At 43.6% G+C, this 16704-nt stretch overlaps 1 long non-coding RNA gene across 1 annotated transcript; it reads left to right on the top strand.

Annotated features, from left to right (window-relative positions):
• Positions 1-2274: 2274 nt before the first annotated feature.
• Positions 2275-16704, top strand: LOC128402434 (uncharacterized). Its single transcript, XR_008327692.1, has 4 exons — positions 2275-2514; positions 13799-13832; positions 15101-15227; positions 16051-16704. It is a non-coding gene; the product is annotated as an uncharacterized LOC128402434 (long non-coding RNA).

Here is a 16704-nt window from a genome sequence, read left to right as displayed (position 1 = left end):
GTAGCTCTCATCAAATAGCCATGGAAGAAACCCCCTGTCAGTGGAAGGGTGCTGCCCTGGCTATTCCCAGATCCACCTGTGGGATTTTGCGTTCACCATGTTGCACATCTCTCCTGTTTCAATGGCACTGGTATGCTAATAGGGCATCACTATCTCCTCTGAAACAGCAAGTCTGCCCATCCTCACCCCACTGCTACCAGTGAGGATGTGAGAGACATCTGCGAAGAAGCGATGGGACTGTCTAGGGCCATTTGGAGGTGGTTCGGCTATCTAGTTTGCTTACTCAAAGGAGAGGATGCTTGGCACTCTTTGTTTATAAGAATGGGGGTGGGGTGGAGCTGCTTTGATATCCTGTGTGAGCTGTATGAGCTGATCTGGTATTGAGCATATGGTTACATGCCTAGGACTGATAGATAAAGAGAATGAGCAGTGTGTTTCTGTGTAGTGCAATTTATGGAAGCTGCGTCTACAGGGACAGATGAACTATTATTGAAATCTTGGGTTCAGAGAAGCCTGTCATCCCCCCCCCCCATCCGTTAACAAATACAGTAACATTTAGTCTTTAACTATGCGGGTGAAATAATAAAAATAGGATTCTCCTGATTCACCTTGCATCTACACTGAAGAGTCATTGGCCTTGTTAAAGGGAGGACGGGACCTGACAGCAATTCTTTACTCCAATGCCTTTCAGGTGCCCTCCCCTACATAATGAATTGCTTGAAAATTGCTGCACATCAGCATAAACACCATTTTTAATTTGAATTTGCAACACTTCTCAGCAGAGTTCTGCGAATCTTTAGGCTGAGGAAGGCTCTAAAAGTTCAGCAATATCTGTGGTTCAAGACAGCCAGTGTGGTGTGGTAGGTTTAAATTTCCACACAGCCGTGAAGCTCACTAAATGGCCTCAAGTTAGCATCACAATTTCTCAGCCTAATCTACTTCACAGGGCTGTTGTGAGAATAAAGTCAGAGGACCCTGTGGAGATAGCCCTGAGCTCCTTGGATGAATGCAAAGGCAGGAGACAAATGTGACAAACACCCTGCTGCAAAATGATTGCTTTCAAAGCCCTTCACTTTGCACATTTTGTGTTTCCTCTATCCTGCCTGCATCAGAGTGAACATGCATTGGAGGTTTTTACTGATTGATAGGAGGTGAGATAAAATGCTTTAGCCTGGCTGTGCGGGCGCAGAAGAGTGTCTGCCTGTCACCAGGTGTTTAGACAATAAATCACTTGGATTTACTCTCCTCAGGACACTATAAGGCTGGAAGTGTAAACAATGTGGCTGTGGCAGTGATGGAACATCACAACGACATCACAATGGGGGCAGCATGTCATGTGCTGACTCTGTGAGATGCATCCAAGTTGCACAGGAGTCTCCAGGTACGGTATCAATTAGCAGGATGTTGGGGGAACTTGGAGAGGGAGGAGAAACTACCCATTCATGGGGCCACATTTTATTTCAGTTTTCACCTGCTCCAGAACGAATGCAAGGGCTTCTGATCCAATTTTGTTTTGTGCTCCTCTAAGCTCGCAAAAGTTGATAAATATTGTAGAGGCTCAAGCAAATGCATAGCATGCGTATGTTGAGAGCCTTCCTTTCCCTGGAGCCGCTGTTTCTGAAGCAAATGAAACAAGAACTGTGTTAATAATCCTACTTGGCACTTTTAATCTTCAAAGAACTTTGCAGATTTTAATGAAATCACTTGCCTTTCAACAAACCCAACAAGAGAGGTGGGGAAAATATAGAGAACATGCAGAGACCCCCCTAGAATGAATCTGAAAGCGGAATTCGAGAGACACTGGGTCTCTTCCTTTTTTTTTACCCATAATGTTTTATTGATTTTCATACAGTTCAACACATTCAATTCAGTTTTAATACAACATTCCCTTAGCATTTTGACTTCCCATCCTTACTTCCACGATGCTTTTGTTCAGATCCTTTATCTGCTACCATAAATACAGTACCTTTTTCTAAAACATATATCCTACATTACATTCCTCACTCATTCTTTTGCTTATAGGCACTAGGTCTCTTCCAAGGGGTGCAAAGACTAGACTTCCTTGCCAAATGCTAGTTGCATTCCCTTCTCTTGGGCTACATTCACACTACATGTTTAAAGCACTATGATAGCACTTTAAGCACCATGGCTTCCCCAAAGAATTCTAGCAGCTGTAGTTTGTTAAGGGTGTTGAGAGTTGTTAGGAGACCCATATTCCCCTCCTAGAGCTATATTTCTCAGAGTGGTTTAACAATCATTCCCTATTCACAGTGAACTCAAGGAACCCAGCAGTTTCATGAAGATGTTCAAAAACTGTGGGAGGTAAGTTGGGTCATTGTAGGACTCCATAAGCAAAAAAAGATCAGCTGAAGTTGGAGTCTATCAACATTCCCATTCTTGGACCAATCCTCCAGGCATGGTGGGAACTGCTGCGGAATAACATCCTTTCATTCCGTCCCAGCTAAGTGGAACCTGAACAGGTGCACTACACACTACAAGAGTCCACTAAATACGGTAAAAGAAGTACGAGTAGATGATTTATTTATTTATTTATTTATTTGCTTGCTTGCTTGCTTGTTGCAGGTCCCACTACTAGTAGTAGCAGTAGTAGTAGCAGCCATGGCTGTGTCTGTTCATATGGCCGCTCTGCTTTTGTGCTGAGTCAGCTGAGGATTTCCAACATTTGTTTGTTTTTTTCCACTTACGTGCTGTTCACACATCCTTCTTTGCCTCCCATAGCTCTGGCTGTGAAGGCGCAATTGTGGCCTCATTGATTCTTCACCTCCTGGAATTGTCCCACATGTGCCAGTGCAGTGTCAGAATCAATATTGCAGGCTTCATGCAGAGACTGTGTTGGGGCCAAAAGAAGCAATTTGCTTACTGGGCAGGTTGCTGTGAGATAATATTGTGTCAGGAGGTGAGGCTGCAGTAAGAGTGGCAATAAATGTTTCTTTTCCTCAACAAGGAGAAAGAGGGGATTGATCAGCTTCAGCTTCAGATCCTTCTAGAGATAAAATGTAACTGGAGGAACAATAATTTCATGTACTAATGCTCCCTTAAGGGGAAGCCCTTGCAGAGCTTCACATCCCTAACTCATTGCAGGTGTGGCAGTGGGGCAGCATTTCGCCTCAGGCAGAAAAACATCTTGGGCTGCCCCTGCTCTCTGGCAAATCAATCTGAGCTTTACTCGCAAGTGGCTGTTCACAGGCAAGAAGCGTAGAGTGCTATCTGGCCTCTTTCTGTGTTGTCCAGCTGCCTATCTCAACCTGTCAACTATGCTGATCCAACACTGTTGAAGGAAAGATCCAGCTACGTATGAGCAATATTCTACTCCAAGGGCTGCAAAGATGTGCACCCCTCTACTCATTGCTCACTCAACCACTGCATGGTGCCACTGCACAGCTGTTCTGGGTGTTCACTGGGTAATACTGCGGCAGTGCCAGCTGGGCTGAACTGAGACAAAGATCAACATGGGAAACAAACTACGGTGGGTATCACCAACTGGAACAACTGCTTCAAAGTAATGAAGCACGTTATTACTGTAATGCACAAATACAGCACAGAGGAGAAATGGTGAGGAGGACTTCCACTCAGGCTTGGCTCAGCATACCTCTCCACATCAATCAATCAATCATTTTCATGGGATTGTATATTTTAATTATATTTCGATGCTTGCATAGTAGGCTTCTAAGTTATTTGCAAGTACAAAACCAGTTTTGGCATTAAGCCATCTATAATGTATTATTTCTTTATATATTTTCTAATTGCAATGTGGTGTTGGGAACAGGAAGTCAAATGCATATAATAAATACATGTGCATGCATCTTTCAGTATGCAGCCCCATTTTATAGCTGAGAGACACCAGGGCACACCAAAATGTGGGTATCCTCGCTGAATTGGGACATCTGGAATACATGCTTTCATTCATATAGCACTGACATATGATGGCCCTTTAGTATAAGATAAAAGCTAAGATTTCGCTTCTCCAAAATTAGGGTCCAGAGAGGAAGTGCATTTGTTACACTCTTGGAAAATTTGCCCAAAATATGTGGAAGCCATGCAGCAATCAGGGATGGGGATGAAATTTGGTCCGATTCACATTTTAATGCAAATCTATCTAATTAACTGTTCCCAAAACAGTAAGCAAAATAAAATACGCTAGCTTTAGTACTTACACACAGAAAAGAATACCCTCCATTGAGGAACTGTTAACACTTCACTGGTATCTTTGCATATTCCTGGGAAAACTCCCATTCATGCAAGTTTTGCCTGTCTCCGCTATGTGCTTCTCCAGTGAGCATTTAGCTATATAGGAATCATGGCTACAGATTTTGTTCTATTTTTGGGCCATGTCTTTGAATGCCTTGCATTGTGGTGTACAGGAAAACAAGGGAGGCGCACACATGCTTCACATGCTGGAAATAGAAATTCCACATTTATAGGCTGCTTGTTGCTTTCTCACAGCTTCTGGCATGCTTCAGTCTGCCAGTCACAGTGAACACAGTGTCCTGGGAGGGATGATCATTGTGAACAGATGGTCCCACGAGGGACAGACAGATGGCCCAGAGACTGGAAGCTTCTAGGGATTTTGATGGAACAGAGAAATCAGGCCCTATTTCTCACTCCAGGGTTCCACGCTAGGGACAGGCTAGAGCCCACCTTCCACTCCCCCACCTTGTCACCTCCAGCAACTTCTTGTCATTTGTGCTATTTAGTAGGAGCTAGTGAGTGCTGGTGCACTAGATCCCAGTGGTAGAGCAGTGCTCACCCTTCTGCTCTGCCTGTGTCTTCAGAGCAGAAGACATTTAGCCCAGGAAACAATGCAATAAGCAAGGAAAGCACTTTGACTAGGGGGAAAAAACCATTTCTTTGGGTTTCCCAGGTAGTTCACAACATTGTTTCAGACTACTGCCTTAGCAGTGCAAGCCACTTAGTATTGAGACCGGAGCCCCAAACCTTTCTCTTAGTCACTCCTCAGAATTTCATCTCAAGCTACTTGTTCTCTTCCTAGGAGATTGCATGACCCACATAACTCACCAGACTTGGCATCAGATGTTGAATTCCTCATATCTCTTTGAAAAGGGGGAACATGTTTCTGGCTTTGAAAACAAGCTGGGTGGGTCAGAGCTTCTGGGATCTTAATTGGGGCATTCAACCCTTGGCAATTTAATCTCTAAGGGGTCTCCAGGGGAGAAAAGAATCAAATGGCTCTTAGGTCACGCAGCTGCAGCGCAATGCAATACTTTTGGACATCTAACTCTCTGCTGCTTTGATTGAGAATTTGGGCTCTGGCAGTCCTCACTAAGGATAGAAGGTTCTCTCAGCTTTGGTTCATTCCACTTCTCTCTTCCCCAATCTCAAATTCAGTTCACATTTGTGTAGCAACTAGTGTTAAAAAAAACCACACCCCTCGTGTAAATTCTTTAACGTTTTAGTGCAATTCAGCAATTAGTATCTTGCGGAGCAGTCAGGGGGGTTGTCAAGTGAAATAAGCAGTGGGGCAGAGCCCCCACAGTACCTAATGAATGCTTTTAGACACACATTGGTTGGAGACCTGTATCACAACATTCAGGTAAGTGCAAATTTCAAAGGATGGCTGTGTTTCACTTCTCATATTGTTTCAGAAAGTGAAGATTTGATCGTTCTGTGAAGAGAATCAGATTTCTTCCCCATCTCTAGTCCTCAGCTTCTGCTGGAGGTTATGAGATCTAAGTTAAGCTATTGCAGGGACTCCGACATGTTGGTAGAGCATTGGCTATGCCTGGGAGCTGTCCCAGGTCCTGAACTTCTGGGTCCCCTGCTGTTCCTAATCTTGTTCTCCAACTCTGTTAAGCGCAATGCAGAAGTTGCTTCTGAGTAACTCTAGCTGATAGGCAGTACCCATGAGTTCTAGCTTACTGTTCTGGAGGCATATAGCCTATCCAGAAGAGGACACAGGGCACAGCAAATATGCACAACAGGTCTGCTGCTTCATGCTGATGGCAGCTCTCTTTCATCTTCATTTGCCTCCTTTCTATGTCCAGCAAGAAAAGGAAAAAAAGAGGCAGGCCTCTGGTAGACAAAAGCAGGAAACAAAACGAAAAACCAATTGCAAATGTACAGAAAGAATATATAATAGAAATAAATCACAAATAACAACAAACAAGAATAGCACGTGCATCATGCGCTGGTGCAAATTGATGTAGCACACAGTAGGACATAAACAAAGCAAATGCTCAATATGCATGTACAATAATTATGAATTCACTAGTTAATATAGTGATTTTACAGAGTAATTATAAATTCACATGCTGGATATAATTGTTTGCTGGATAGCCTGAAAAGATCCATTTTGAGAAATTCTTCAGCATAAACCATCCATGTATTATGAGAAGAACGACAATCGGAATCAAATATGAGGCATACATTTATTTATTTTTTGTTAAATGTGGAATTTATTCCCCCAACAATGCCAGCCACACAGCATTGTGAGTTGGGTGGTAGACCTCAATCTTAGTGCCTCCCAAGCCAGGAATATCTGCTCAGACACATGGGCATTCTTACTAGTCAATCTCTTTATAAGGTGATTTTTCTTATTTCATCAGTAACTTTTTTTGGAACGATTGTTGATCAAATATTTGCCATCTTCAAGATTCAGGCATTTTTTAAAAAATGTTCATTAGGAAAGCACTTAATGTTTACAATCAATCAATCAATCAATCAATCAATATTGTATTAATCTGAGGCAAAATACAAGCCTATTTCACTGGTCTTTGTTGGGGTCAGTTTATAATAATTGGGCAGTTGTGCCATGACAAAATCCATATGCAGTTTGGTGTGTGTGTGTGTGTGTGTGTGTGAGAGTGTGAATGGGTTCACAATTGGCTTACAGGGCACCATGTTGGCAGAGCGCTATGATGAGGCCTCATAGTGACATTTACATATTTGCCCCAGGGTGACTGGACCAAGTGGCAAAACAGCTGAGGGGAACCCCTCCTCACAGACCCTTGAGATTCATGATGGAGATTCCTCAGTCTCCACCACCCTTATCAGCTACAATCATTACTCCAGGTTTTATTGTTGAACTAGAGCTGCTATCAGCCCCAGCCAGCATGGCCCATAGTCACAGATGATCAGAATTGGCACCAAAGATTTTGTGCGCACCAGTGTCTATCCAGGTTAAGACTCTACTGTCCATAAAACCTCTGCTTTACTTTGCTACTAACCCAACTGCACATTGATCTCTTAAACTGTATGCAACATAGCACTACATCTATGGTTCCATCGGGACAAAGATTTTCCTTTAGCAATGGAAACTTTCCTCTCACTTCCCCCTGCATCCCTCAAATCTGTTCTAGGTTCTACCCAACCTTCTGGAGTTCTGTCTTCAAGTACTGCCTCTTGACTCAGGAAGTAACTATTTGCACATTATCAAGGCTTCATTGTTCCTAGGTCTGCTTCTGCCTTCCTTGAAGCAGACTAGAGTTCCCTGTCACACTGTTTGGTAATTGCTGGTGTAGTGTGAATATGCAGAGCCAAACTACCAGCTAACTCAGAGTGTCCCATTGAAAGGCACAACTGCCCAGAGGGTATGGCTTGTGGAGGATGCTTGCTGTGGCCACAAGTGTGAATTCCACAGGATCTTAAATTTCTTTGACACTCGGCTTACATTTGTAGTTTTCTCGCTTGTTCAACTTGGCAAAAGAGACTTGCATCCTCCTTCTGGCATGTATATATGCAGACATTTTTTAATCACATAGTTGTGTTTTGTAAATCTGGCAAACATTCTCACCTTGCAGCATAAAAGAACTCAGACATAAAATTTAGACTAAAAGCTGTTCTAAACCCAGTCTTCTTTCCTTTGCTTTGTCAATCCAAAGTGCATTAAAATTAAACTCCTGTGCTTCTTGAAGCTGCCTCTGTTATTATTGGAACTGATGCACATTTACTATAGCCAATCTATTTTTATTTGAACCACTTATGCTGTATGAAGCCGAGCATAATAACTCGAGTCAATACAGATATATTTGTTTTTATTTAAACTTATAAGTGTGCTAAAAGCAACAAATGTTTTCCCCACTGAAAACCAATACAGATATATAATACATAGAGAAGATATGCAGCAATCAAAACAGTGGTGTCCAGTTGCTCCAGGGGCTGTTTTAAGAAACCATTGCATCTTATTTTGGACAAGTTTAGGAAACCAAAGTTAGCAGAAGCTGCATCCTGAGTGCAGTGAGTGGTATCTGGAGTTGGTCCCTTTTAGTAAAGCTGCTATGAGTAAGCAGGGAACTACTCATTACTAGGAGAACTAAAACCAGCAGGGGCAATTTCATGAGATCAGCTTGGGTCTGAAGTAGGAATTCAGCTTATTACACCTTGGCAGAGAAAGACCTTCTAGAATTTGTGGAAACTGTTGTGCAGTTTACCTTATGTTCACATGAATTATGTTCCATTTAGTTAGGCCATGCATAGTAATCAGTGGTGCACATGTGAACACACTTCCCCCCACAGCAAGTGATCCTAGATACACTGTGCAACATTCACTTTTGATAAGAGAAATACTAGTTCACTAGTTGCATATTGTTTCCTAGGTGCATTGCATAGATTCCACCCCTTTTGAAGAGAGTTGCAGGTGTGTTCTGGGATGGGGATGGAGACATGACTTAATTGTGCATGGTTCCTCAAGTATTATTTCATTTATTTATTATATGCATTAATATTCCATTCTGAAGGTGTGGACCAAATAAATAAAACCAAAAAGAGACCATATGAAAAGTAAAACCAAAAATTGACAATAGAATTTAGACCTTGACCAGTCTGTTCATTTGGTTCTCCATTTAAAATCCTCTTTTACCTTTTACCTATAGCTATTATGCTGCTCAGAGCAGAGGTTGATAACATGAGGGCCACCTCCAGATACTGTTGAAGTTCAACTCCCATTAGCCAGCATAACCAATAGTCAGAGATTATGGGAACTCCATACCTTGGGCTTAGAGAGACGCTTAATAAAACCATAGAACTATAGAGTTGGAAGGAACCTTGGTTATCATCTAGTCCAGTGGTTCCCAGTTGGTTGACCATGGACCCCAGGGGGACTGCATAACCCACCCATGGGGTCTGTGGCACCATTCACATAACAAAATACCATAGAGATATCAAAAATTTCAAAATAGGGGGTCCGTGGCTTGACTTTTGCAGGGGTGCTCAGTACTTAGCTATTTGGGAACCACTGATAAAGCCCAACTCCCTGCGATGCAGGAATCTTACATGGTCCCCTTACATGGTCCCCCATACTGGATCCCGTGGAACTCCCTTCCATTAGAGGCTAGACTGGTCCTCTCTCTACTTTTCTGTTGCTGGCAGACAAAGACAGGTCTTTGGCCACTAACTGCCTGTTGTGAGAGGGTCTGCTGTTGTTCTGTTTTGTTTTGTGTGTGCCTTTAAATGTCTTTTTCAGTGCTGATTTTTAATAGGGGGAGGGAAGACGTTTATGCGTATGCATGTGTGAGGAAGTGTCAGTGAGGAAAGGCATGGTTTGCGCCTCTGGATCAACCCAAGTTACCCTCAGTTTATAAAGATTCAGCAGCAGATTAAGTTCTGATGTTTCCACGACTCATTTGGCCTGAACCCAACAATTGACACCGATCTCATGTGATTTTTTTTCTCAGCCCTTTAAAAGTCTGATTTCCAAGCCGTCTCCCACCCAGGTGGTGGTGGGAATGCCTGCTTTAGAAAGGCAGTGGAGTTTCCTAATGTGTTTTCACAGCAGCTGCTCATGGGTCCCTCCTGCTGTGAGTCAAGAGGTTGCCCTGCAAAGTTGGATGGTGTAAAGGCTTCCATTGCTGTGAATCTTTGCCTCTCATCTCTGCTGCTTTCACACCTCAGTGGATCTCATTCTTCCTCATGCCTTCACCACTTATATTAGCATTTCTTTCTCAACTGAGGAGCCTGGCATTCAGATAACGCCATATTCCTTTGTCCCAAATCATTCTCCCTCTCCTCTCCATGTTGCAGTGAGCAAGTAATACTCCTGTGTCAAGTTAACCATGAGAGACCAGGTCTGAGCAGTACAACACGAGGAAAAGAAGGGAGACAGTGTCTGAGTTCTGGCATTAATAACACCCAAACCTCCACCAATACAAATACAGTGAGCTCCAATTAATCCTGTGGCTAGCAGGGATCCGTGCCAACACAGAGTCTCTTGGTGTCAAACTAAATCTGAATCTCACATTGACAGTATTGGGCATTGTTCTTCTTACACAGTAGCTAAGTGCTGATGGTAGAGGATTGGGTAATGCTGGAATGGGGAAGGTGTGGCCCTCCAAATGCCATCAGATTGCAAACCTTGTCTGTCTTCATGAGCAGGGCCTATAGTTGAGTATGAGCCACAGGCTCCCCATCTCTGATGTAGCAGATGACGGGAATGACATCTGCCTGAGACCCTGGAGAGCAGCTGCCAGTCAGAGCAGACAATGCTGGGAGGTGGATGGACAAAAAGTCTGACCTGGTATGAAGCCATTTCCCATGTAATCCAAGCTATTCATAACAGTAGAGCAGAACAATAAAAACTGTAGGAAAACAGCATAATTTATGTCAGGGTAAGTTATTCTGAAGTCACATGCTCCTATGACACACTCCATTTGGCAGTGAGGCTACGGCCAGCTGAACTGAGCATGGCAGAGGGAAAGCAAGCCTTTAAAATAGGGGTTGATTTACACCACCTCTTTTGCCAGTGTGGCTTCTACTAGGTTGCTAGATTATGTGACCAAGCTCAGCAGAATATGGAAGAGGGGAAGCAGGGGGGCCAGGGCCCCTACAATATTTTCATGAAGGGGGATAGGCCCCCACAAAATTCCATGGTGATCCTCAAAAGGATGCGTCAGGACAAAGATGCTTGGCCTTGCGGCGTCATTTGGAGGCTTGCCAGAGTGCCCTCCTGGAAGGTGCTCTGGTGATCTCTACCTGGGATGCATGCGAAGAAGCATCTTCACTCTGTGCATCCCTTTGGGTAAGGCAGCTGGCAGTGGGTGAGGGATGGTGGGCTGAGTTGGCCTGGCCTGGCTAGGGGGAGCATGATGTCATGCTGCACCGCCATGATGTTGTGGGGTGGGGTGCATTGGTGCATTGGGGTAAGTCTTCTCCTGCGCTGTCCCCCCCATTTTTGAGACTTCCCACAGCCTAGGCTTAGTGAGCTTTAACTGGCCTATGCTGACATATCTCTGGCTGAGTTTGGACAGCATAGCCCTTGTTGGCCCAAACCCAGCCAGAGATCTATCTATTCCAAACTCCACTCCTCCTGCTGGATCTTGGGTCTGGATTGCTCCCTGATCCCCACCATGTCTTCTCTTAACCATCTTTGCCTCCTTTCCCTCTGTGTTGCAGTGACCAAACAATGCTTCTTTGTCAAATTCCAGATATGGCTCTCCCCTTGAATCTTTAGGGGCAACTTTATGCTGAGTTTTCCATTACAAAAGGAGGAATATTATGTCAAATATTTACCAAAATACGAGCTTCAGCAAAGGGCATATTTTGTTGCTATACCCCCGCGCTCATTCCTCCTTTGTAAAGTCTCCTGCCCATTCTTTTCATTTCCTGCTTCCTTAAGGGAAACAGGGGTATTCCCTACAGTGCTAAGTTTACCCAAGAGAGATTTTATAGTGGGGCGGGATAATGTCATCAATACTGAAAACTAAAGCTTCCTCTTCTTGTTCATGCCTGTCTTTTTAGCTCACTTTGGCTTACCCGTTTGCTCCCATTTTTGCAGTCCTCCCCTCCTTGCAAAAAAAGAAGAAGAAAAAAAGAGAGGATCTTTATGAAGGAGAGTATTTATTTGAAATGATGAGAGGAAGCAAACAAGATAAAAATGGAGAGATAAGTGACGAGACGGGATTTCAGTCCTGGCCTAGGTTTCAAGTGAACGATTGTCAATACTAATAACATAAACCTAACTGTGAAGGGGACCCAATACACAGTGGCTTGGGAATGCTTACAGACATCTGAAAATTTAATCAGAGGGTGCCATCAGAAATGTAGCCAGTGTGTCTGGAATTTGGGTTTAATGCATTTGTTTGAAATATTCTACATTAGCGAGGGGGGAAAGTGCAGGAGATATTTGCATGAGGTGCAGTTGCTTTGCTGTGTGGGGAGAAAAAATGTGTCTTCTGTACAATCATAGAAACAAAGGAGAGATAACTCACCTTGCGTTCCACAATAGTTGTGCATGGTCCATGTGAGAGCCAGTGTGGTGTAGTGGTTAAGAGCGGTAGTCTCGTAATCTGGCGAACCGGGTTCGCATCCCTGCTCCTCCACATGCAGCTGCTGGGTGACCTTGGGCCAGTCACACTTCTTTGAAGTCTCTCAGCCCCACTCACCTCACAGAGTGTTTGTTGTGGGGGAGGAAGGGAAAGGAGAATGTTAGCCACTTTGAGACTCCTGAAGGGGAGTGAAAGGTGGGATATCAAATCCAAACTCCTCCTCCTCCTCCTCTTTTTCTTCTTCTTCAATGATAAGTGTGGGATTTCCCACTCAGACATTGGTGTGGTCCTTCCTTGACCCTCCATGAGAAGGTACTATCCATCTGTTTAACCCCTCAGCTCTGGATGGCGAAGAAAGAAAACTACTCTGAAATCTAAATGGTAACTTTGCAGCTCTAAGAATAAATAGATAAATAGATAAAATCCTCAGAAACCTAGTAGATTTCTAGGCCTGCACCCGTGAAAAAGTGTTGTTGACATTAAAGGCTCATTACCTCAAAGAGGAATAAACAGAAGTCATTTATCATCATCATTATGATGATCATAGCCATCATCATTAGCGCTGCCATCTTGAAGTCAATCTCACACTTGTCGTTGGACGGAAGCAGATTTTAATGTGTGCTTATCACAATTGTACATAGCGAGGTTTTGCATGCAACAGATTACTTTGTGACATTGAAAATAAGTACATTTCATAAACAGTAATGGAGCTGAAACACAGCTTGATCCCAGCAAGGTACACAAAAATGATTAGAGCCTGAAATGAGAAATTAAGTTTCTTTTAAAACAAAGGACACAAAAGTTATTCACTGTGGTAAAGCTAAATGAGAATGTGCTTATAAAAAAATATCTCCTTCAGTGACTTTCCCCCATAATGTCTCATTGTGGCTCAGTGGATAAATTATATGGATTTGGAGGGGGGGGGGAGGTTGTCCATGAAGCTCAATCAGCGGCAAGGGCCAAGACACAATCACTCAGAACTAGCCTACCTCACGCCAGCTGGCTGTGGGGTTAGGTGAAAACTTTAAAATGTACTATACAAAGAAGGGATAGTAACAACATGAGGAATGCATTAGCTGCAGGTGTAATGACTTTTTTTGCCTTACGGGTATTTAGAGGGCTTGTCCTATCATTAGACAATGTGAGGCAAATGCCTCAGGCAGCAGATGCTGGGGTGCACAATGGAAGGCAGAACTGCATTTGCTACATAGCATCTCCTGACCCGCCCTCCAAACTAGCCTGCTGCTTCAAGTGTGGCGGAAGACACAACACTTTCATCAGTGTCAAATAAAGATTCAGCTGCCAGTCCAGTCAGCTTCTCTGTGTGGAAAAGCAAGAGTTAAAACCAACAATGCGTAGACAAAGATTTCATTGCAATGTTCTGAATGAAAGCTTTGATGCATGAAGGAAGTATCAACAATAAGTGCACCTTCCTGAGTTTGCAGGCAGCCTGAAGTGGAGACAATTCGTGAGTTTGGAAAGGATATGAGGTGAAAGGGTATTGTTCCTGAATGTGCAGCCATTAGGTCCATTTTAAATATTTGTTTATTTTTATTTAACAGGATTTATACACTGCTTAATCATCAAAAGCTCTAGGTGGTTCATCGCTGCTTTTGTAGGCAGTGGGGACAGGGATAAGGAGGCAATCATGTACAGTGGTACCTCAGGTTAAGTACTTAATTCGTTCCGGAGGTCCGTTCTTAACCTGAAACTGTTCTTAACCTGAAGCACCACTTTAGCTAATGGGGCCTCCTGCTGCCACCGCGCCGCCGGAGCACGATTTCTGTTCTTATCCTGAAGCAAAGTTCTTAACCTGAAGCACTATTTCTGGGTTAGCGGAGTCTGTAACCTGAAGCGTATGTAACCCGAGGTACCACTGTACTCCTATTCGTGTGGCATTGTGTTCAGCAGAGGTTCGTAAGTCCTCGTTTGCTAATGTGTCCAACAGCATGCCAGGGTATAATTCTTGACAGGGGCAACATGTCCTGTTCTACTGCCTAAGGTGATGCCCCCCCGCCACTGCCCCAGCACTGCCCTACCCCACTGCTACCTCCCTTACTTGAGAAGTGTTGCAGTGCCTGTGAAGCAACGATGCTACTACCAATGGTTTCTAGTGAGATCTCATGAGATCTCGCCAAAATCTCATGAGATCTCATGCACTTGAGAATTTGTGATATTTTGTCAAGATCTCAAGAGATCTTACTAGAAGCCAGCATCACTGCCAGTGCCACTTTTCTGACCATGATGGAAGAGGCTGGAAGGGTGGGGGCACTGCTTCATGGGCAGGCCAGCCCTGCTTCTCGGACATATGTCAACTAGAGAGATGAGACGTGAGCACTGAAGATGGGTGGAAATATTTGCACCAGTATTTCAACCCACTTATGACTATTTCTTAGGAGTACTTTGACTTTCCGGTTATCAGAAGATATAAAAATGAAAATAATAGATGCTCTTAAAATACACTGCCTTGTTGAAAAAATTGTTAGTTTGGTACATTCGTAAGTTAGCCTTTGAATCTTCTTAAGTGAATCTCCCCTTGCAGATCCAAAACTCTCTTTATGCTTTCCTTCTAAAACCTGAATCAACATGTTTGGAAGCAGAGCCATGGGAGGATGCAAAGCTCTGTTTTGTGCAAGTCTGGTAGCAGGTAAATTTGGATTTCCCTCTAACTTCCTTTCACTTTTTGTTACGGCTGCTGTGCTGCTAGATCTTTAGTTAGAGGTATGCTGGTTCACTTCCTTATCTTACTATCTTGACAGCACTACTTCCTGCTTGTTGGGTCTCTTCTCATTTCCTGCAGATTTGCAGAAGAATTAGAAGAAAAAGATGAAGTGAAGCAAGTCAGAAAGCAAGTGAGAGGATAGAAGTAGCTGTTTCAAGAGACACAAACGTGCTGCCACTTTTCTCTCTCTTCACACTGTTATCTATAGAGTGCAATGAAGCCCCATCAGAGACAGGAGAGACACAACTGTTAGAACAACTGCAGAGCAGGTAAAACATTTGCCATCTCTTAGAAACATTGAGTCATAAGGGACCCAAGGGTCATATAGTCCAAGCCTCTGCAATACAGGAATCTCAACTAAAGCATCCATGACAGGTGGCCATCCAACCTCTGCTTAAAAACCTCCAAGGAAGGAAAGTCGACAATGTTCCACTGTCAAGCACCTCTTAATGTCAGAAAGGTCTTCCTGATGTTCCATCAGAATCCCCTTCCTTGGACCTTGAATCCACTGGTCTGAGTCCTATCCTCCAGAGCAGGAGAAAACAAGCTTGCTCTATCTTCATGTGACAACCCTTAAGATATTTGAAGATGGCTATCATATCTCTTCTCAATCTCCTCTTTTCCAGGCTAAACATACCCAGCTCCTTCAACCGTTACTCATAAGGCTTGGTTTCCAGACCCTTGATAATCTTGGTTGCCTTCCTCGGCACACGTTCCAGCTTGTCAACATCCTTCTTAAATTGTGGTGCCCAGAACTGGACAAAGTATTCCAAGTGTGGTCTGACTAAGGCAGAACAGAGTGGTACTATTACATCCCTTGATCTGGACACTATACTTCTGTTGATGCAGCCTAGAATAGGGTTAGCTTTTTTTTGCTGCTGCATCACACTGTTGACTCATGTTAAGCTTGTGGTCCACCAAGATTTCACATGTACTACTAGTAAGCTAGGTGTCTCTCATCTTATATTTGTGCATCTGGGTCTTCCTGCTTAAGTGCAGAACCTTACATTTGTCTCTATTGAAATTTATTTTGTTGGTTCACTTTTCCAATATGTTTAGGTCATATTGAATCCCGATTTTTCTCTTCTGCAGCTTTAGTTACCCCCTCCCAATCTGGCATCATCTGCAAACTTTATGAGCATCCCCTCAATTCCTTCATCCAGGCCCTTCATAAAGACGTTGAACAACAACGGGCCCAGGACAGAACCCTGCGGCTCTTCACTTGTCACTTTTTCTCAGGAGGGCGAGAAACCATCAATGAGCACTTTTTGGGTTCAGTCAGTCAACTAGCTACAAATCCACCTAACAGTTACCTCATCCAACCCAGAGGCAACATGCCTCTTATATCAGTTGCTGGGGATCTCAGGTGGAGAGGGTGCTGTTGTGCTCATGTCTTGCTTGTGAGCTTCTCAATGACATCTGGTTGGCCATGGTGGAAATGAAATGCTGGACTAAATGGGCCATTGGTTAAATCCAGCAGGGTTCTTTTTATGTTCTCATGAGCAAGCAGGCTACTGCAGCCAATACTTTTTTTAAAAAAGAAAGAAAGAAAGATAGTTTAAGGTTTGAGCAGCAGAGAAAATAAAGGAAAGGTCAGGATGGTGCTGGATGGTAGTGCCAGAGTTGCAGAAGTGGAAGAGCAGCTGAACGCCTAGTATCCCTCAGGGAAACAGCAGTGATTGAAAAAGGCAACAGCAGGCAGCTCAATACGGGTGGGTTTGTTTTCATTAGCAACAATCATGATAA

The sequence above is a fragment of the Podarcis raffonei genome, chromosome 1, assembly GCF_027172205.1.
Source record: "Podarcis raffonei isolate rPodRaf1 chromosome 1, rPodRaf1.pri, whole genome shotgun sequence".
NCBI classification, from domain to species: domain Eukaryota; kingdom Metazoa; phylum Chordata; class Lepidosauria; order Squamata; family Lacertidae; genus Podarcis; species Podarcis raffonei.
This window is presented reverse-complemented; position numbering and strand designations above follow the sequence as displayed.